This window comes from Oncorhynchus clarkii, chromosome 12 (genome assembly GCF_045791955.1).
Source record: "Oncorhynchus clarkii lewisi isolate Uvic-CL-2024 chromosome 12, UVic_Ocla_1.0, whole genome shotgun sequence".
NCBI lineage: Eukaryota > Metazoa > Chordata > Actinopteri > Salmoniformes > Salmonidae > Oncorhynchus > Oncorhynchus clarkii.
This window is the reverse complement of record NC_092158.1, coordinates 39333369-39356880: the sequence shown is the minus strand read 5'-3', so window position 1 is coordinate 39356880 and position 23512 is coordinate 39333369. Positions and strand designations below refer to the sequence as shown.

The following is a 23512-nucleotide window of genomic DNA, read 5'->3' as shown; positions in this document are numbered from 1 at the left end:
CCAAGCCAATAAAGCTCCTTGAATTGGAGAGAGAGAGAGAGAGAGAGAGAGAGAGGACTGTTCACCCCAATCCACAAAAGTGGAGACAAATTGGTTAAAATTGGCAAAAAAACAGACACGTTCTGACCATCGTTCGTGTGTGTTTTCCTTGTTTTAGTGTTGGTCAGGACGTGAGCTGGGTGGGCATTCTATGTTGTGTGTCTGGTTTGTCTATTTCTATGTCTGGCCTGATATGGTTCTCAATCAGAGGCAGTGTGTTAGTCATTGTCTCTGATTGGGAACCCTATTTAGGTAGCCTGGGTTTCACTGTGTTTTTGTGGGTGATTGTTCCTGTCTCTGTGTTTGCACCAGATAGGACTGTTTAGGTTTTCACTTTTCTTGTTTTGTTTAGTTATTTCATGTATAGTGTCTTTAGAAATTAAAGAACATGAATAACCACCACGCTGCATTTTGGTCCGCTTCTCCTTCACCCGAAGAAAACCGTTACAGCCGCTCAGAAAGGAGACGTGTTCTGTCTCCAAGAGATGAACGTACTTTGGTACGAAAAGTGCAAATCAATCCCAGAACAAAAGCAAAGGACCTTGTGAAGATGCTGGAGGAAACAGGTAAAAACGTATCTATATCAACAGTAAAACGAGTCCTATATTGACATAACTTGAAAGGCCGCTCAGCAAGGAAGAAGCCACTGCTCCAAAACTGTGATTAAAAAAGCCTAACTACAGTTTGCAACTGCACATGGGGACAAAGATCGTACTATTTGGAGAAATGTCCTCTGCTCTGATGAAACAAAAATAGAACTGTTTGGTCATAATGACCATAGTTATGTTCGGAGGAAAAAGGGGGAAGCTTGCAAGCCGAAGAACACCATCCCAACCGTGAAGCACAGGGGTGGCAGCATCATGTTGTGGGGGTGTTTTGCTGCAGGAGGGACAGGTGCACTACACAAAATATATGGCATCATGAGAAAAATTATGTGCATATATTGAAGCAACATCTCAAGACATCAGTCAGGAAGTTAAGGCTTGGTCGCAAATTGGTCTTCCAAATGAACAATGACCCCAAGCATACTTCCAAAGTTGTGGCAAAATGGCTTAAGGACAACAAAGTCAAGGTATTGGAGTGGCCAACACAAAGCCCTGACCTCAATCCTATAGAAAATTTGTGGGCAGAACTGAAAAGGCTAGGGCGAGCAAGAAGGCCTACAAACCTGACTCAGTTACACCAGCTCTGTCAGGAGGAATGGGCCAAAATTCACCCAACTTGTGGAACGCTACCCGAAACGTTTGACCCAAGTTAAACAATTTAAAGACAATGCTACCAAATACTAATTGAGTGTATGTAAACTTCTGACCCGCTGGAAATGTGATTAAAGAAATAAAAGCAGAAATAAATAATTCAACTATTATTCTAACTGACCTAAGACAGGTAATTGTTACTAGGATTAAATGTCAGGAATTGTGAAAAACTGAGTTTCAATGTATTTGGCTAAGGTGTATGTAAACTTCCGACTTCAACTATATATATCAATGAATTGGCGAGGGCACTAGAACAGTCTGCAGCACCCGGCCTCACCCTACTAGAATCAGAAGTCAAATGTCTACTGTCACCAACTGTAACGGCCGTCGTCGGTGGAAGAAGGTGAGGACCAAGGTGCAGCGTGGTAAGTGTTCATGATTTTTAATATAATCAAAACTGAACACTAAACAAAATAACAACTAGGAAGAACGAACAAACGAAACAGTCCTGTCTAGTGATGGCACACAAAACAGAAAATAAACACCCATGAAACACAGGTGGAAAAAGGCTAAAAAGTATGATTCTCTTTTTTTTCTTTTTTTTACCCCTTTTTCTCCCCGAATTCGTGGTATCCAATTGTTTTAGTAGCTACTTTCTTGTCTCATCGCTGCAACTCCCATACGGGCTCGGGAGAGATGAAGGTTGAAAGTCATGCGTCCTCCGATACACAACCCAACCAAGCCGCACTGCTTCTTAACACAGCTTGCATCCAACCCGGAAGCCAGCCGCACCAATGTGTCAGAGGAAACACTGTGCACCTGGCAACCTTGATTAGCGTGCACTGCGCCCGGCCCGCCACAGGAGTCGCTGGTGCGCGATGAGACAAGGATATCCCTACCGGCCAAACCCTCCCTAACCCGGACGACGCTAGGCCAATTGTGCGCCGCACCACGCACCTCCCGGTCGCGGCCGGTTACGACAGAGCCTGGGCGCAAACCCAGGGTCTCTGGTGGCACAGCTGGCGCTGCAGTACAGCACCCTTAACCACTGCGCCACCCGGGAGGCCATTAAGTATGATTCTCAATCAGAGACAACTAACGACACCTGCCTCTGATTGAGAACCATACCAGGCCAAACTCAAAAACCAACCTAGAAAAACAAACATAGACTGCCCACCCAAACTCACGCCCTGACCATACTAAAACAAAGACAAAACAAAGGAACTAAGGTCAGAACGTGACACCAACCAAGGAGGGCCTACAGTGTCAGACCTGGGCCCTGACAGTAAATCTCAATAAGACAAAAATAATGGTGTTCCAAAAAAGGTCCAGTCACCAGGACCAAAAATACAAATTCCTTCTAGACACCTTTGCCCTAGAGCACACAAAAAACGATATATACCTCGGCCTAAACATCAGCGCCACAGGTAACTTTCACAAAGCTGTGAACGAGCGACAAGGCAAGAAGGGCCTTCTATGCCATCAAAAGGAACATAAAATTCAACATACCAATTAGGATCTGGCAAAAAATACTTGAATCCGTTATAGAACCCATTGCCCTTTATGGTTGTGAGGTCTGGGGACTGTTCACCAACCAAGAACTCACAAAATGGGACAAACACCAAACTGCATGCAGAATTCTGCAGAAATATCCTCAGTGTGCAACGTAAAACACCAAATAATGCATGCAGAGCAGAATTAGGCCGATACCCGCTAATTATGTAAATCCAGAAAAGAGCCGTTAAATTCTAGAATAACTTAAAAGGAAGCAATTCCCAAACCTTCCATAACAAAGCCTTAACCTACAGAGAGATGAACCTGGAGAAGAGTCCCTTAAGAAAGCTGGTCCTGGGGCTGTTCACAAACAGACCCCACAGAGCAACACAATTAGACGCAACCAAATCATGAGAAAACAAAAAAATAATTACTTGACACATTGGAAAGAATTAACAAAAAAACTGAGCAAACTATAATACTATTTGGCCATAAACAGAGAGTACACAGTGGCAGAATACCTGACCACTGTGACTGACCCAAAATTAAGGAAAGCTTTGACTATGTACAGTCTCAGTGAGCATAGCCTTGCTATTGAGAAAGGCAGCTGTAGGCAGACCTGGCTCTCAAGAGAAGACAGGCTATGTGCACACTGCCCACAAAATGAGGTGGAAACTGAGCCGCGCTTCCTAACCTCCTGCCAAATGTATGACCATATTAGAGACACATATTTCCCTCAGATTACACAGACCCACAAATAATTTAAATAAAACAAAAACAATTTTGATAAACTTCCATATCTACTGGGTGAAATACCACGTGCCATCACAGCAGCAAGATTTGTGACCTGTTGCCACAAGAAAAGGGCAACCAGTGAAGAACAAACACCATTGTAAATAAAACCCATATTTATTTATTTTCCCTTTTGTGCTTTAACTATTTGCATATCGTTACAACACTGTACATAGACATAATATGATATTTGAAATGTCTTTATTCTTTTGGAACTTCTGTGAGTGTAATGTTTACTATTACTTTTTATTGTTTATTTCACTTTTGTTTATTATCTATTTCACTTGCTTTGGCAATGTTAACATATGTTTCCCTTTGCCAGTAAAGCCCTTGAATTTAATTTAATTTAATTGAGAGAGATAGAGACCCCTAGCTGTGAAAGGAGGTCATTACTTGCAGGTTGGGTGAGCTCTCTCTGACTCACTCACTCTATTCCAGCAAAGTAGATGACTCATATCTGACTGGACTTTCATTCACTTCTACATTATATCATCTTTGTGCATTTTCCATCAGAGTGGAAACAAAATTGATCTCTATGTTGTGTAATACTACAGTATACTGTATGAATGTATCTGAATAGCCCTGAGTAGCTTGAATAGTCTACATCATTACAAGCAATTCATAATTTTAACTGTGGTCCCAGCATTGATATACACTGCTCAAAAAAATAAAGGGAACACTTAAACAACACAATGTAACTCCAAGTCAATCACACTTCTGTGAAATCAAACTGTCCACTTAGGAAGCAACACTGATTGACAATATATTTCACATGCTGTTGTGCAAATGGTACATCAGGAGATGTGGAGGAGGCCGTAGGAGGGCAACAACCCAGCAGCAGGACCGCTACCTCCGCCTTTGCAAGGAGGAGCAGGAGGAGCACTGCCAGAGCCCTGCAAAATGACCTCCAGCAGGCCACAAATGTGCACGTGTCTGCTCAAAAGGTCAGAAACAGACTCCATGAGGGTGGTATGAGGGCCCGACGTCCACAGGTGGGGGTTGTGCTTACAGCCCAACACCGTGCAGGACGTTTGGCATTTGCCAGAGAACACCAAGATTGGCAAATTCGCCACTGGCGCCCTGTGCTCTTCACAGATGAAAGCAGGTTCACACTGAGCACGTGACAGACGTGACAGAGTCTGGAGACACCGTGGAGAACGTTCTGCTGCCTGCAACATCCTCCAGCATGACCGGTTTGGCGGTGGGTCAGTCATAGTGTGGGGTGGCATTTCTTTGGGGGGCCGCACAGCCCTCCATGTGCTCGCCAGAGGTAGCCTGACTGCCATTAGGTACCGAGATGAGATCCTCAGACCCCTTGTGAGACCATATGCTGGTGCGGTTGGCCCCGGGTTCCTCCTAATGCAAGACAATGCTAGACCTCATGTGGCTGGAGTGTGTCAGCAGTTCCTGCAAGAGGAAGGCATTGATGCTATGGACTGGCCCGCCCGTTCCCCAGACCTGAATCCAATTTAGCACATCTGGGACATCATGTCTCGCTCCATCCACCAACGCCACGTTGCACCACAGACTGTCCAGGAGTTGGTGGATGCTTTAGTCCAGGTCTGGGAGGAGATCCCTCAGGAGACCATCCGCCACCTCATCAGGAGCATGCCAAGGCGTTGTAGGGAGGTCATACAGGCACGTGGAGGCCACACACACTACTGAGCCTCATTTTGACTTGTTTTAAGGACATTACATCAAAGTTGGATCAGCCTGTAGTGTGGTTTTCCACTTTAATTTTGAGTGTGACTCCAAATCCAGACCTCCATGGGTTGATAAATTTGATTTCCATTGATAATTTTTGTGTGATTTTGTTGTCAGCACATTCAACTATGTAAAGAAAAAGGTATTTAATAAGAATATTTCATTCATTCAGATCTAGGATGTGTTATTTTAGTGTTCCCTTTATTTTTTGGAGCAGTGTATTTTGCTTCTTCGTCTCATGGAGACTAGGTACTTCCACTATGAGAAGGGTTATGATTATGCTAACCAAGTTGTTCAAATTACAAACTCCTCAGGTTAACACCTTACCATTGGTGAAGAACTGGACCAAAGTAACAATACCTTCACAGCAGCTGATTCAGGATAAGTCAATGGGTTGGTTTTGGGTTGTAAACTATTGACATCAACCACCCTTGTCATTAAAGTGACAGTAAGTACTGTTACTGTTCCTGTGGTTATTGAGTTGAGCAGTAGGCTCTAATGTACAGTAGTGTGGACCAGCAGAGAGCAGGTTTACCACGTGATAAAAGGCCTTTTAACGGGCGAGAGGCGGCCCGTAAAGCCCTTCTTTACCAAGATTTACCATGGCCCCTGTGTACGCCACACTATAGCCACTGCCCCTTGTAACCCCTTGGGCCCCCTCCTGCAAGTGTGCTAGCAATCAGACGCAACGCTGTGCTGAGCAGGAAATCTAAAATGAAGTTTTACTACCTATAATGGAATATTTACGGGATGGTTTAATTAGCTGTCACAGGGCGAAGAAACTGCAGCTCGCCGAACAAAAACAATGATGTTGGACTTGGTTCATGGGGATGGTGAAGCTGGGGTAGAGGGGTAGGTGACGTTGGTGTGGCTAAGGCACTGGTGGACATATCGCCATGAGCGCAGACAGACTCATACTTGTGCGATGTCTCGCTCGCACTTATACACATATACTTTAACAGGCTCACACTGCACTTACACTCACACACACACACACACGCACAAATATATACACACATACACACACGTTTTCAATTAGCCAGCCAGCCAGGCCTGTGCTGTGTCTGTGCAGGGCCAAGTGTGGGGTTTACCACCTCATTCCTTCCCCCTGGTTCAGCCAGGCCTGGCCTTTATGGCCGTCTACAGCACCATTCCTCTGCTTTTATATGGTAGCTGCATGCATTCTATTGTGTCACAGTGGCCGACTGCAACACTGCTGCGCTTCACTTCACACATAAAAGTATACGCACATGTGCACATGCACACAGCTACCCTGATACACAGACAGGTATTCACACTGTACTACCCTATGGCTGTGAATCTGAAGATTCTATTGCACTTTTTCTGTGACATTGCTGTGCCTCAGTTCACTCTCTCTTGCATGCACAGTCGCACACACACACACACACCCACACACACACACACACACACACACACACACACACACACACACACACACACACACACACACACACACACACACACAGTAATACAGTGTATGGTGGCTGTGAGGATTAGAATGCATCAGACTGCCTTTACTCTACTCTGCATTTCCAGCATTCAAAGATGTGTTGAAGACCCAGCACCCATCACCTCAGCAGAAGAGGACACTTGAACCCATAATTGTAAGAAATACAGTTTCCATATATTATATATCCAATATTGACATACAAATGTTTGCAGTAAACCGGCCATTACAGTATTTGCTTTGGTCTTTGTAATTGACCGTTGTCTGGCTAAATCTGTCTATCATATTTCCCAATTGTCCATCTATACCTGAGATGGAAGAGGAAGAGAGGAAGATAAAATATAATCTGTCGGCTACTTGGGGAAATGACAGAAAGTGGGTCTCTCTTTCTCTCCTGCTTTTCTCTATCTCTCTTTCTCTGACACTAACCCAACAACCCTGACAAAAAATGCATTCTCATGGACAGCCTCAATACTTTTATACACGCTATCATTACTGTATTTCTACTGTATGAGGACCTTCCTGAGCCACTCTCATGTCCTCTGCACCCTCCCTTTCCCCATACATGCCACAGCTTGTGTGTGCCCAGACAGGGCTGTGGCTGAGGCGAGGACAGAGCTGGGCTAGACTGGTTGATAGATTGGGTGTTGGGGTGCAATATGACTTGTATAAATCTATACAGCCCCATGGGCAACTACGAATAAACATTGCGACACCAAACCTCTCAGCAATCCCATCACATCTTTCTCACCATCACCAGTCCAACCATACATTTTTTACATTTTAGTCATTTTAGCAGATGCTCTTATCCAGAGTGACTTGTAAGTGACAGTAAGTGGATACATTTTCACACTTTTCATACATACTTTTTCACACGCATTCATTAAGTGTTGCTCAATATCGAGGCTTCTGGGCGGCTGGGGCATAAGCAGAGGTTGAATTGTTTAAGCTGTCTGCCAGGTGCTCCAACAGTGGTGAGTTTTTCGAGTGATTTTTCCCTAATTCCACCCCTGGGCGGTACCAATGATGTGTATAAATCCTGGATGAATGACAGGGGGCGCTGTATTGAAGCCCCTGTGCAGCTATCTTGGTACTCAAACATTTTGGAAGCTAAAGAAATGCATTTATTCATGTCTTCATTCTTTTTTCACACGTTTATTCTATTACATACACATGCAATAGGAAAGTACATTACAGCCTTATTCTAAAATTGATTAAATAGTTTTTTCCCCCTCATTCATCTAGACACCACATCCCATAATGACAAAGCATAAACAGGTTTTAGAAATTGTACTAATTTATGAGAAAATATAAACTGAAACGTTACGTTTACATAAGTATTCAGACCTTTTACTCAGTACTTTGTTGAAGCACATTATGCAACAATTACAGCCTTGAGTCTTCTTGGGTATGATGCTACAAGCTTGGCCGACCTGTATTTGGGGAGTTTCTCCCATTTTTCTCTGTAGATCCTCTCAAGCTCTGTCAGGTTGGATGGGGAGCGTCGCTGCACAGCTATTTTCAGGTCTCTCCAGAGATTTTCGATCGCGTTCCGGTCAGGGCTCTGGCTGGGCCACTCAAGAACATTCTGAGAGTTGTACCGAAGCCACTCTTGTGTTGTCTTGGCTGTGTGCTTAGGGTCATTGTCCTGTTGGAAGGTGAACCTTTGCCCCAGTCTGAGGTCCTGAGAGCCCTGAAGCAGGTTTTCATCAAGAATCTCTCTTGTTCTTTGCTCCGTTCATCTTTCCCTTGTTCCTGACTATTATCCCAGTCTTTGCCGCTGAAAAACATCCCCACAGCATGAAGCTGTCACCACCATGCTTCACTGTAGGGATGGCGCCAGGTTTCCTCCAGACGTGACGCTTGGCATTCAGGCCAAAGAGAAAAGTCTTGTTTCTATTTGTCTGAGAGTCCTTCAGTTGCCTTTTGTTAAACTCCAAGTGGGCTGCAGTGAGCATTTTACTGAGGAGTGGCTTATGTCTGGCCACTATCATAAAGGCTTGATTGGTGGAGTGATGCAGAGATTGTTGTCCTTCTGGAAGGTTATCCCATCTCCACAGACTCTAGGAAGAGTCTTGGTGATTCCAAATGTATTCCATTTAAGAATGATGGAGGCCACTGTGTTCTTGGGGATCTTCAATGCCGCAGAAATGTTTTGGTACCCTTCCCCAGATCTGTGGCTCGACACAATCCTGTCTCGGAGCTCTATGGACAATTCCTCCAACCTCATGGCTTGGTTTTTGCTCTGACATGCACTGTCAACTGTAGGACCTTATATGGACAGGTGTGTGTCTTTCCAAATCATCTCCAATCAATTGAATTTACCACAGGTGGACTCCAAACAAGTTGTAGAAACATTTCAAGGATGATCAATGGAAACAGGATGCACCTGAGCTCAATTTTGAGTCTCGTAGCAAAGGGTCTGAATACTTATGTAAATAATATACTTATGGAGTATTATGTGCAGATTGCTGAGAATAAATGAATATTTAATACATTTTAGAATAAGACTGTAATGTAACAAAATGTGGAAAAAGTCAAGGGGTCTGAATACTTTCCGAATGTACTGTACATATATATATTTTTAAAAATGTTCTACTGTAGGTAACGTTAGCCATCTTTAGTCAGCTGTACCTGTGCCAAAACAGCAGACTTTTTCATCATATAGCTTGCTGTCCAACTTGTTTTTAAATAGTGAGCCAACATGTTTTCAGTACTTTTATTTTCATGACTGATCAAAACATTCTTATACTCTCAATCATCTCTCTTCAGCAGACATATAGTGAGCAATAAGTTTGGAACATCAAATCGCAATAGAATCGTGGTGTCGAATCGCAATACATTGTGAGAATCAGGTGATTTGTGAGAATCACAATACATATTGTATCGGCACCTAAGTATTATGATAATATTGTGAGGTCCGTGGCAATTCTCAGCTCTACCCATAAGCCCCCTCTCTTTCCGTTTACTGTAACCAGCATCTTCACCCACTGAGCCCCCGACTGACACCACCATCACACTAAGATGGCGCCGGAGCAGAAGGCAGACGTTTTATGTGCCCCCAACCGATTGTGTTTTTTGTTTGTTTATCTGCATTGTTTGTAACTTATTTTGTTACATTTTTTTAACATAATGTTGCCACTACCGTCTCTTATGACCGAAAAATAACTTCTAGACATCAGGACTGCGATTACTCACCACGGACTAGCAGAATCCCTTTTCTTCTTTCAAAAATCTGACGAGCCCGAGGTGGAAGATATACGGCTCCCTTGGGAACATTGGCCCTGTCCCCAGTGACCTGCGTGAATAGGAGGTGACGAAAGAGAGGCTGGAGGGCGGGCTGCCATCTGAGGAGTCGGAGGCGATCGAATAAAACCCCACTCCCCTCAATTCTGCTAGCAAACATGCCATCTTTGGACAATAAAATGGACAAGTTATTTGGAAGATTAAACTTCCAACGGGACATTAAAAACTGTAACATCTTATGCTTTGTGGAGTCATGGCTGAACGACAACAATATAAACATACAGCTGGCTGGCTATACGATACAACATCGGCGTCTGTTAAGACAAGTTCTATGTATTTTTTTAAACAACAGCTGGTGCACAATATCTAAGGAAGGCTCGAGCTATTGCTCACCTGAGGTAGAGTTTCTCATGATAAGCTGCAGACCACATTACCTACAGAGAGTGTTTTCACCTATACTCTTTGTAGCTGTTTACATACCACCACAGTCAGAGGCTTGCACTAAGATAGCATTGAATGAGCTGTATTCCGCGATAAGCAAGTGAGAAAACGCTCACCCAGAGGGGGCGCTCCTAGTAGCCGGGGACTTTAATGCAGGGAAACTTAAATCAGTTTTACCAAATTTCTATCAGCATGTTAAATGTGCAACCAGAGGGAAAATAACTCTGGACCACCTATACTCCACACACAGAAATGCATACAAAGCTCTCCCTTGCTCTCCATTTGGCAAATCTGACCATAATTCCATCCTCCTGATTCCTGCTTACAAGCAAAAATTAAGCAGGAAGCACCAGTGACTAGATCAATAAAAAAGTGGTCAGATGAAGCAGATGCTAAGCTACAGGACTGTTTTGCTAGCACAGACTGGAATATGTTCCCGGGATTCCTCCAATGGCATTGAGGAGTACAGCACTTCTGTCATTGGCTTAATCAATAAGTGCATCGATGACTCCGTCCCTATAGTGACCATACGTACATAACCCAACCAGAAGCCATGGATTACAGGCAGCATCCGCACTGAGCTAAAGGCTAGAGCTGCCACTTTCAAGGAGCGGAACTCTAAGCCAGAAGCTAATAAGAAATACTGCCCTCTGAAAAACCATCAAACAGGCGAAGCGTCAATACAGGACTGATATCGAGTTGTACTACACCGGCTCTGGCGCACGTCGGATGTGGCAGGGCCTGCAAACCATTACTGACTACAAAGGGAAGCACAGCTGAGAGCTGCCCAGTGACACGAGCCGCTTCAAGGCAAATAACACTGAAACATGCATGAGAGCACCAGCTGTACCAGAAGACTGTGTGATCACGATCTCCGCAGCCGATGTGAGTAAGACCTTTAGACAGGTAAACATTCACAAGGCCGTAGTAGCCAGACGGATTACCAGGACGTGTACTGTAAGTGTCTTCACTGAAATTTTCAACCGCTCCCTGTCCGAGTCTGTAATACCAACATATTTTAGCAGACCACCATAGTGCCTGTGCCCAAGAACACTAAGGTAACCTGCCTAAATGACTACCGCCCCGTAGCACTCATGTCTGTAGCCATGAAGTTCTTTGAAAGGCTGGTCATGGCTCACATCAACACCATCATCCCAGAAACCTTAGACCCTCTCCAATTTGCATACCGCCCCAACAGATCCACAGATAATGCAGTCTCTATTGCACTCCACACTGCCCTTTCCCACCTGGACAAAAGGAACACCTATGTGAGAATGCTATTCATTGACTACAGCTCAGCGTTCAACACCATAGCGCCCTCAAAGCTCATCAATAAGCTAAGGACCCTGGGACTAAACACCTCCCTCTACAACTGGATCCTGGACTTCCTGACGGGCCGCCCCCAGTGGTAAGAGTAGGTAACAACACACCCGCCACGCTGATCCTCAACACAGGTGCCCCTCAGGGGTGTGTGCTCAGCCCTCTCCTTTACTCCCTGTTCACTCATGACTGCACGGCCAGGCACAACTCCAACACCATCATTAAATTTGCCGATGACACACCAGTGGCATGGGTTTTGACATCCTCAAAACGTTCTACAGCTGCACCATCGAGAGCATGGTTGCTGGTTGCATCACTGCCTGGTATGGCAACTGCTTGGCCTCCAACCGCAAGGCACTACAGAGGGTAGTGCGAACGGCCCAGTACATCACTGTTGACAAGTTGCCTGCCATCCAGGACCTCTATACCAGGCGGTGTCAGAGGAAGGCCCTAAAAATGTCAAAGACTTCAGCCACTCTAGTCATAGACTGTTCTCTCTGCTACCACACGGCAAGCAGTTCCATAGCGCCAAGTCTAGGTCCAAGAGGCTTCTAAACAGCTTCTACCCCCAAGCCACAAGACTCCTGAACATCTAGTCAAATGGCTACCCAGACTATTTGCATTGCCCCCCCCCCCCCTCCACACCACTGCCACTCTCTGTTGTCATCTATGCATAGTCACTTTAATTAACTCTACCTACATGTACATACTACCTCAACTAGAGTTCGACCGATTATGATTTTTCAACGCCAATACCGATACCGATTATTGGAGGACCCAAAAAAGCCGATACCGATTAATCTGCCGATTAATTTTTTTATTTTTTTTTGTAATAATGACAATTACAACAATACTGAATGAACACTTATTTTAACTTAATATAATACATCAAAAAAAATCAATTTAGCCTCAAATAAATAATGAAATATGTCCAATTTGGTTTAAATAATGCAAAAACAAAGTGCAATATGTAAAAGTAAAAGTGCAATATGTGCCATGTAAAAAAGCTAACATTTGAGTTCCTTGCTCAGAACATGAAAACATATGAAAGTTGGTGGTTACTTTTAACATGAGACTTCAATATTCCAAGGTAAGAGGTTTTAGGTTGTAGTTAATATAGTATTTATAGGACTATTTCTCTCTATACCATTTGTATTTCATGTACCTTTGACTATTGGATGTTCTTATAGGCACTATAGTATTGCAAGTGTAACAGTATAGCTTCCGTCCCTCTCCTCGCCCCTAGCTGGGCTCGAACCAGGAACACATCGACAACAGCCAAGGGGAATAACTACTCAAAGTCTCAGAGCGAGTGACGTTTGAAACGCTATTAGCGCGCACCCCGCTAACCAGCTAGCCATTTCACATCGGTTACACCAGCCATTAGGCTGATAGGCTTGAAGTCATAAACAGCGCTGTGCTGGCGAAGAGCTGCTGGCAAAACGCACAAAAGTGCTGTTTGAATGAATGCTTACGAGCCTGCTGCTGCCTACCATCGCTCAGTCAGACTGCTCTATCAAATCCTAGATTTAATTATAACATAATAACACAAAAAAATACGAGCCTTTGGTCATTAATATGGTCAAATCCGGAAACTATCATTTCGAAAACAAAACTTGTATTATTTCAGTGAAATACGGAACAGTTCGATATTTTATCTAATGGGTGGCATCCCTAAGTCTAAATATTCTTGTTACATTGCACAACCTTCAATGTTATGTCATAATTACGTAAAATTCTGCCAAATGAGTTCACAATGAGCCAGGCTGCCCAAACTGTTGCATGTACCCTGACTCTGCGTTCAATGAACGCAAGAGAAGTGACACAATTTCACCTGGTTAATATTGCCTGCTAACCTGGATTTCTTTTAGCTAAATATGCAGGTTTAAAAATATATACTTCTGTGTATTGATTTTAAGAGAGGCATTGGTGTTTATGGTTAGGTACAGTCGTCCAATGATTGTGCTTTTTTCACAAATGCGCTTTTGTTAAATCATCCCCCAGCGTTGCATCGATTATATGCAACGCAGGACACGCTAGATAAACTAGTAATATCATCAACCACTAGTTATAACTAGTGATTATGATTGCTTGATTGTTTTTTTATCAGATAAGTTTAATGCTAGCTAGCAACTTACCTTGGCTTCTACTGCATTCGCGTAACAGGCAGGCTCCTCGTGGAGTGCAATGAGAGGCAGGTGGTTAGAGCGTTGGACTAGTTAACTGCAAGATTGAATCCCCGGAGCTGACAAGGTGAAAATCTGTCGTTCTGCCCCTGAACAAGGCAGTTAACCCACCGTTCCTAGGCCGTCATTGAAAATAAGAATGTGTTCTTAACTGACTTGCCTAGTTAAATAAAGGTATATATAAAAATATATATATATATAATAAATACATTTTAAAAATCGGCAAAATCGGCGCCCAAAAATACCGATTTCCGATTGTTATGAAAACTTGAAATCGCCCCTAATTAATCGCCCATTCCGATTAATCGGTCGACCTCTAACCTCAACTAGCCGGTGCCCCCGCACATTGACTCTTTACTGGCACCCCCCTGTATATATTGTTATTTTTTACTGCTGCTCTTTATTTACTTGTTACTTTTATCTGTTATTCTTATCTGTATTTTTTGAAACTGCACTGTCGGTTAGGGACTCGTAAGTAAGCATTTCACTGTAATGTCTACACCTGTTGATATCCATGGATGTTGAAAAGCAGTTGAAATTTGGTCAGTCCACCCTGGTCTTGATGTTAATGTCCACAGACAGACCAGACTGGACCAAATCTGAACCTATTATAGACGTATGTTTCACAAGTTGGATAGCACAGTACAGTACACTACTTAGAGCACAGTACAGTGAGTAGAGCACATTATAGTACAGTACAATACAGTACAACACAGTACAGTACTGAGTACAGTTGGGCGATGTCAACCTTTGTCCTATCGTGACTAAGTACCCATAAAACATTGTGATATATAATGGTATCGCCCTCTATTGACCAAATCATAAAGGGCCTGGCTGCAGAGTACGCAACTCTGCTGTCCCCAGAACTGGATAATTATTCAATAATTAGCATTTTTGCCTAATCTTTCTCTATATTAGGCCTAGACTTCTATACGTTGTAGGTAGGTTGTACCCACATTCCTAATAATAGGCTATGGAAATAAGCCTCTACAGATCGTTTCTTTCATAAGCTTTGCTCAGCTGTAATTTTTCATTTGACTTAAAGAAGAAAGAATTCTGATACCTAAGTTAGTGTCTGCACAGTTCTTCCACTAAATTTGTTTTTGTAAATGTTTCGATATAAATGATTAAAATAAGTCTGTGTGTATAGAGTTGTATGGTTTGTTCAACTTTGAAATCAATGTTTTTTGTTTGCCATACATTTATAGTAAAAAACCTGAGTCAAACGTAATTCCGTTACCGTGGAATTACCCATAAGTAAATTACGAGTAAATAAAAAAACTAAATCGAAGTCATATTTTTTGAACATGCACTTTGTTGAATCATTGGATCAGTTATTTCACTCAGAAACAAAGAGCCTACTGGGTAAATGTTCCGCCAAAATCTAATTCAGAAGACGTGACACATGGGCCGGAAAAGACCTGGCAACCCAATGTTAAATGTTGCCTTTGGAATGGTGATCTACATTTTTATACGATAAAGGAGTAAACCAGATGTTGCAGAAGCGATCCCCACCACATAAATCACCAAGACATAAGCTTACAAAACAGCAGTAAATGATTTAATTATGCAGAATGGTCTGGGGTGTTAGTGGCTGTGTGTGTTACGTGTATGTGTATGTGGGATAAATGGGCCTTAACTACTAGCCTTGAGAAGAAAAAGTTGATTGGAGGAAATTTTAAGACATGATATTGTGGAAATATCTTATATAGTTTATACTGGTTCAAAAGTAGTTTTAAAAAATGTATTAATGTATATATCTATACATTATTGTGTTATAAATGACTTATAAACAGTTGATAATCTCTATAAATGTAGGTTTGGCCATACTTTATGTGCTCTCTGTCACCTGGAGCAGCAATGCAAATGGTCCAGGAACACAAGGAAAGCACAAAGGACAATGCCCAAGGACTAGTCACCATTGTGTATCTCTCTGTTACAGTATCTAGAGGACTGACTAATGTGACTGAATAATGATAAGGTATCCATGTTTGATATCGCCCTGAAACGTGTTCACTGAGGATAACTGTGATGCTATCTATATGGACGTATTATTTCTATGGTTACTTGTATCTGTACAGGGTGGACTCTGAATGACTGTATTATGCAAAGGTTTTCATTGTCTTCTCAGGAATTCTGTCTTATTTACATTAGTCTGATCTCCCACACAAGCCTTTAAATGCTGTGACATCCTGTGGAGATCGGGCCTGGCAGTGTTTAGGTTATTGTAAAATTGGTATTGTTTGATTGGTCAGTGGTGGTTGGTTTTGGGTTGAAAGGTTGCACCTTCAGATGTTATAAATGGAATGAAATACCTTTGTTCGCTCGCTTATCCTGGTTCCAGTCCATGGAGGAAGGTTGTATGATCAATCCTCATTTCCTAGGCTTCTAGGCCTCTGGCCTAATAGGCATCTCTTTGTTCATGCTTTGTCTTCTAAGTTAACCTTAGGACCTACACCACCGTTCAAAAGTTTGGGGTCACTTAGAAATGTCCTTGTTTTTGAAAAAAAAGCACATTTTTTGTCCATTAAAATAACTTCAAATTGATCACAAATACAGTGTAGACACTGTTAATGTTGTAAATGACTATTGTAGCTGGAAACGGCAGATTTTTAATGGAATATCTACATAGGCGTACAGGGGCCCATTATCAGCAACCATCACTCATGCGTTCCAATGGCACATTGTGTTAGCTAATCCAAGTGTATCGTTTTAGAAGGCTAATTGATCATTAGAAAACCCTTTTGTAATTATGTTAGCACAGCTGAAAACTGTTGTACTGATTAAAGAAGCAATAAAACTAGCCTTCTTTAGACTAGTTGAACATCTAGAGCATCGGCATTTGTGAGTTCAATTACAGGCTCAAACTGGCCAGAAACAAGGAACTTTCTTCTGAAACTCGTCAGTCTATTCTTGTTCTGAGAAATGAAGACTATTCCATGAGAGAAATTGCCAAGAAACTGAAGATATCATACAACGCTGTATACTGCTCCCTTCACAGAACAGCGCAAACTGTCTCTAACCAGAATAGAAAGTGGAGTGGGAGGCCCCGGTGCACAACTGAGCAAGAGGACAAGTATATTAGAGTGTCTAGTTTGAGAAACAGACGCCTCACAAGTCCTCAACTGACAGCTTCATTAAATAGTACCCCCAAAACACCAGTCTCAACATCAACAGTGAAGAGGTGACTCCGGGATGCTGGACTTCTAGGCAGAGTTCCTCTGTCCAGTGTCTGTGTTCTTTTGCCCATCTTAATATTTTATTTTTATTGACCAGTCTGAGATATGGTTTTAGCTTTGCAACTCTGCCTAGAAGGCCAGCATCCCGGAGTCACCTCTTCACTGTTGATGTTGAGACTGGTGTTTTGCGGGTATAATTTAATGAAGCTGCCAGTTGAGGACTTGTGAGGCATCTATTTCTCAAACTAGACACTCTAATGTACTTGTCCTTTTGCTCAGTTGTGCACAGGGGGCCACCCACTCCCTTTTCTATTCTGGTTAGAGCCAGTGCTGATTCTCCAGATACTCAACTAGTCTAAAGAAGGCTAGTTTTATTGCCTCTTTAATCAGTACAACAGTTTTCAACTGTGCTAACATAATTGAAAAGGGTTTTCTAATGATCAATTAGCCTTTTAAAATGATAAACTTGGATTAGCTAACACAACGTGCCATTGGAACACAGGAGTGATGGTTGCTGTTATTAATTAATGGGCCTCTGTACGCTTATGTAGATATTCCATAAAAAATCTGCCATTTCCAGCTACAATCGTCATTTACAACATTATCAATGTCTACACTGTATTTCTGATCAATTTGATGTTATTTTAATGGACAAAAATTAGCTTTTCTTTCAAAAACAATGACATTTCTAAGTGACCCCAAACTTTTGAACGGTAGTGTATATGCCTAGAGGTATGCTTTGTAATGCTTGTTAATGCTTGTAACTTTAGGTTTATGCATTGTATAATGTTAATTAAATATCTGCCTTTGATATAGACAATTCTCAGACCAATTCTTGCTAGTAAGCATCAACTCATTGCCTAATGCTTGCTTGTACTGTATATTTTAATTATCTTTATGGAGACAGATAAACATTTTAATAGGCTAATTGCTTAGTCTCATTACGAGTCGCATGTGATGTTTTTATAATATACTGTATGTATGTATGTACATGTCGAACTTCACTGCCCACTATATAAATCACTGTGTAGATTTAATTATAAATAGATATAATAAATTGTGATTCTGCACTGAAAGCTAAGTTACAAAAATTATGACAGTACTGTACTGTTCTCATTATAAAAGCAGCTGATGGACTGATAACTCATTATTTAACTGATAAATGAAAGACATAGGCTATGTATATTTCCTTATGGTGGATTCGCTTCATCCTCAGATTTGCAACTTCTCTGTTTACACTAGCCTTGTATTTTGCCACATTGCTGCTTCATGTGTGAATGCAGCTATTAGCATACCGTAAATACCATAGTATATAGACAAACAAAATAATGATAGCAAATCAAACTATACAGGAGCTTCTCATCTAAACCATATTGCACATAATGTTGCACACTTGATTAATGCAATTATTCACAAATGTGTGGATATTTTAAAAGCCTTTAATTCAATTTGGCTAACAGAGCAAAAATGCTGTCTTGCAGGGACATGTGGTGTGGGAGAGCCGTTGTCCCCTCCGTCTCAGAGGGGAGTATGTGGTGTTGATGTCTCCCACACTACCTCCGGAGGTAGCGTGGGAGACATCTCATAGCCCTGTCCTGTGGTCAATGACCAAAAGCACCATCTATAGTCTCATGGGTGGAATGTTATTCATATTTTTCATAATATCGTAATTAATAAATAATACTTAAAAAAAACAGATGAAAATCCGGTGTTTTGATGTTAAACAGTTTTGATGTATTTCAATCTTCTGTGATGTATATAAAGTATACTATTTGGATGCAACCTCAAAATGGAATACATTTTAACTCTATGCCTGACATGGTACAGGTGTCTTCTTTTTTTAAGCCAATAACCATGTGTTTGAGGTGTATACTTTTGTTTCAAAGTAGATTTGTTTAAGTCTACCAAGAATCCCTCTGTGTGACCCTGATTTAACAGTCAGTGGTGAACAAGTATTCACATTGTTGATATTATTATACAGGGAGACAATTTCAGTTGTAAGTTGTGTTAGTTTGTTGCAGTCTAGTATTGATCATAACTAGAGCTATCGTATACTAATCATTATGATTAGTAAATGAGTAAATTGGCCTTGGCTGCTCAATATTCCAGGAATATTTCAGAATAGTCTATGAAAATCCCCATAAATCTGTTGTTGCATTCAGCTTAGTTTAAAAAAATCCAAACATCATATAGGCCTAATTGTCAGATTGATGTTATGTCCTATGAAATGTTAGACTCAAACCACACTAAGGATAATACTAATAATAGCCCACAATTACCACATATCCACAGCAACTTTTGTCGGTATTGCATCAATAATAGTAGGCTACGTGACAAATCCATAGCATACTCAATTGAAATTCAACCTTCTCATGTGAAAGGTTTTGATACAGGATGGTAGACTTTTTAAGAGAACAATAACACATTGTATTTTAAGTCATTCTAACCTATTTAGTCTACTTATTTGATCTCCTTTAGGACTTTCTTTATTCTTAAAAATGCTTCAGAAATTGTAAACTTGTAATGTTATGAACTAATGACAATTCATCAAATAAAATTATAGTTTCTAATTGACCTTTGGTTTCTTTGCAATTGTTTCACTAAAAGGTCTGCCATAAATGTAGCCTACTCATCAGGGAGCGAACAAACTATCTGATCTGTCAACTGTCACTCGCGGACCATCACTTCGGGGCATAATGCATCATCATTGAACATGCTCAATGCCCTCCCTTCCTAAAATTCACTACAAACTTTTCCATTGAAAAAGTTTGATAGAAACATTATAATGTAATACACTATAATTGAGATAAAGCTGCTCGGTCCAGATCAGCTACGGCGAAACAGGCACAAACCGATACATCAACTTTTAGTTGTAAAAGTTTTGATAATAACGCTTCGACTTACAGTTTGGTCGTGAAACGTTGAATCGTTTTGAAGGAAACAGAAGGTGCCACACCAAGGGAAAAAATAAAGAACGAGGTTTTAGTTTTTTGTTGTCTCAATGAACTAACTGCTGGTTCAATACGGTCAAACGGCATCTACTACTATGATATTGGAGAATGGAGGCAAGTCATACACAACACACCACTGTGCGCACGTGAGAGAGAGAAAGAGTGAGCGAGAGAGAGACAGAGAGAGCGCGTACAATAACTTTTTGTTTGTTATCTCTGAATGTTATTTATCACGACTACCTCTTTTGAAAAAACAGATTTTTAATCTAAATGTGTTTTAGTAAGCATGCTTTTCTAGTATGTGTAAATGTATACTGCATTTGTAGTATAAAGTAGCCTATATATTTAAAGCCTATAGTTTAAAAATGATGGCATGTGACTACTTCACTATTCATATCAAATAGTAAAAACTATTTTGATTCAACCGGTGAAAGTGGAATTTAATGTATTGACAGGTAGGTAGGGTGTGGATGGGAATGTGTAGGCTACAGTGAACCCCTTCAGAACCTTGAAGAATGCCAGCTCTTGTGCCTAGACCACCAATGTTCTTTGGTGGAGTTGGAGACAAAGATTGGTTTGTGCTTGACCAGTTTCTGGAAAGAGCTAATTGACTTGAATGATAACATAATTGTGTCAAATTGCCAACTCTCCAGGCTTAAAGAGTTCCCCCACAGTGTGAGGTCAAGCATCAGGTCCTGGTGAAAGAGGTCTCCTTCCCTATTAAAACAATAAGGTCCATTAGAGCAGAGATGTAGTAGAAGTGATAACTAACAGCAATAAGCAAGATATATTCTAAGGCCCAATGATAGGACATGACCACAAAATGATTTGTAATAATTTATGTTAATGACATTGACTTACATTTTAAATAAAATGTTAAATATGTAACTTTTTGGGTGACCGGACTAAATTCACATAAAAATGTGAGTTATAGATCTGTCATTCTCATTGAAAGCAAGTCTAAGATGCATTAGATATGTTCTATGTGTGCTATTTGAATGCTTCCCATTCTTAAGTTTAATTTTTACATCTATTATTTTTGGTTTTGTACAACAGCTTATATTTTTGGTTATGGAAAAGATATTTCACAGCAGTTTAGATGGTACAGTGTTTCTCTACATTATACTTGCTTATTTTTGTTGCATAAACTGAAATTAGGCAAACAATTAGAATTTCTGCAACCAGGAAATGGTGGAGCGATTTCTGCATAGTGCATCTTTAATGTTAGTGTCAAAATGTTAATGCATATTAACATGCAAGTTTTTTGTCTTTGAAATAACCACAATTATTGATACAAATAATTATTTGTCAAACATTGAAAAACAGAAAAGGTCATGGTAATAATCACAAATCTTATATTACTCAAGAGCACACTTTAGTAATGATTATTTTAGTAATATCTACTTCAGCACTCTGTTTTCAAGGTTTAAGGTTCCAAAAGGAAAATACTTGTTGTGTTTTTATTTGTAAAACAATACCCTTCTGCAGAACAAACTGGCCTTTGTTGACTGTTTTGGACAGGGTGCAAAACACAGAAGTCTGTTTGTGACGGAGGGGTGTTTTCAATGAAAGCAAAGTTATTTTAGCTCCAGACATGTTTACATTTCTGTGGTTTAGTCTCTAACTTTCCCTCTTTCCCTTTTTTCCCCCTCTCTCATTTCAGAATGCTACACCACGAGCAAAGGCTCAATCCCCTCAGCACCCAGACATTCTTTCAGTGACATAAAATGCAGAGAAGGAGGATTTTAAAAATAATATAAAGAAACACACACACATGGACCCCCAAGTCTGGGTCAGGGGAGACGCAAAAGGCACGAAGGGCCCCGTCCTCCCTTCTCCATTGTCCTCCCCCTCTTCCCTTCACCCCACCTCTGTTTGAACACCCTCAATCATTCTGATCACCAACCTTCGCCAAAACACAGAGAACAGTTATACTTATTGCTTGTGCCCAAAAAACTTGTATCAATTGTACATTTTTTTTTAGATGCTCTATAATCATTTGCACCATTGTCAACATGAGAGACACCAGAGGAATCTAATGCTTAACTAAAGAGCACTTTCACTCCGAAAAGATCCACCCACCAGTAATGTCTCGGTAGATGGATAGTTCAATTGTGAATCACATTGTATATCATCTGTAATCTGACATTAGGGCATTACTGCACCTTTGTTAAATACAGTACTTTTAATTACTTGTGGTGCACTTGATTAAGCTTGACCGGAGTGCAAGCTAGTCAGAGGTGGAGTTTTCAAGTTTGGGACTGTTCTGTTGGTTCCATTGTGCTGGCCAAGCTAAGTCAAGTGCATCAGACATATTAAAAAGCATTTTGCATACATTTGTCCCAGGCCTGCAATGCTTCCAGGTAAGGTGTGCTTGAAATACTGCTATGACCTTCCTCCCAGTATCTCTTGTCCCAGTGAGTCAGTAAACAGAATCTTGGCAGACTGCGACACGGTTTCCTTTCCTGTGACAGACAGTCAAGCAGAGGACGTTCCACTTTAGTCAAATCATGGAAACAAACATCAAACCATATGTACACAAAGAATGCAGACGTAGAAGATCATTCTTCGCTCTGAACAAACAAAAGTTAAATATTTAGGGAATTGAAATCCTCCTGTATGTAGCTTGAGGCACAGTGAGGCTGAGGCAGAATTGACAACTACCAGATGGCATGAATGAACACTGGCTCAAGCAATATGAAGAAGTACCCAGATGGCTCAAAGACACTGTGCTGTCTGAGATAGTTTTGTTGTACCTGTGTATAACACTTAGTTCGCAGAGCTAGCCTACCAAAATGTGTAGCATTGCCTGACATTTGAAGAGTGAAGTTAGTCCCCAGAGCTAATATCTAGGCTTTAGCTCGGACAGCTAACAGTCTTGATTTGCAATGGCGACCTATGTACAATATCTTATTGCGTATACCAGCAGGACCCTTGAACTGACCTCTTTTGGGTTAAATGAAGACAATCAAATGATCTGTTGAAGGAAACAAAAACAGTTGATCTGTTGTCCTTCATCCCCATATTTGCCTCGTCTCCACATTAAAAATATATGCTCAATTAAATTTTCGCAATGCATGAATGTTGCTGACGTTGCACTTTCTGGCATTTTTCAGTAGCTATGTCATCTGTAGTCAAGGGGTTAGTGTTGAGTGATGGGGACCTGGGCTAGACTGTTCAGATGGGTGAAGAGGTGGGTCTGTGTGACCCCACAATGGCACCCAGGACAAGTCACTCTTGCCTCTCCTAGATGGCATGTGTTGTGTGAGAGGAGGGAGAGATCTACAACACTTTCACATTTGGCCCTGCCACAATGTGTCTCAGATCACTCTCTCCCTACAAATAGAGAGAGGGAGAGAGAGAGAAGAAGTGGAGGGGTGAGGGCAGAGAACCGAATCTCCTGGCTTCTTGACATTTTGTGTAAATAGTCTGTTTTTTCAACCTGGAGAAAGAAAGGAGGGATGAGGGAGGGAGGGAGGAGAAGAGGGGGAGGGGA

General features: G+C 41.4%; 1 protein-coding gene across 5 annotated transcripts in view; it reads right to left on the bottom strand.

Annotated features, from left to right (window-relative positions):
* Window positions 1-20126, bottom strand: part of LOC139423173 (transcriptional regulator Erg-like) — a 94740-nt gene extending 74614 nt beyond the window's left edge. For all 5 annotated transcript variants that reach the window (XR_011635808.1, XM_071174886.1, XM_071174888.1 and 2 more), the window contains exon 1: window positions 19970-20126. The gene's annotated coding sequence lies outside the window, so the exon portion shown is untranslated. The remainder of the gene's footprint in view (window positions 1-19969) is intronic.
* Window positions 20127-23512: the final 3386 nt, after the last annotated feature.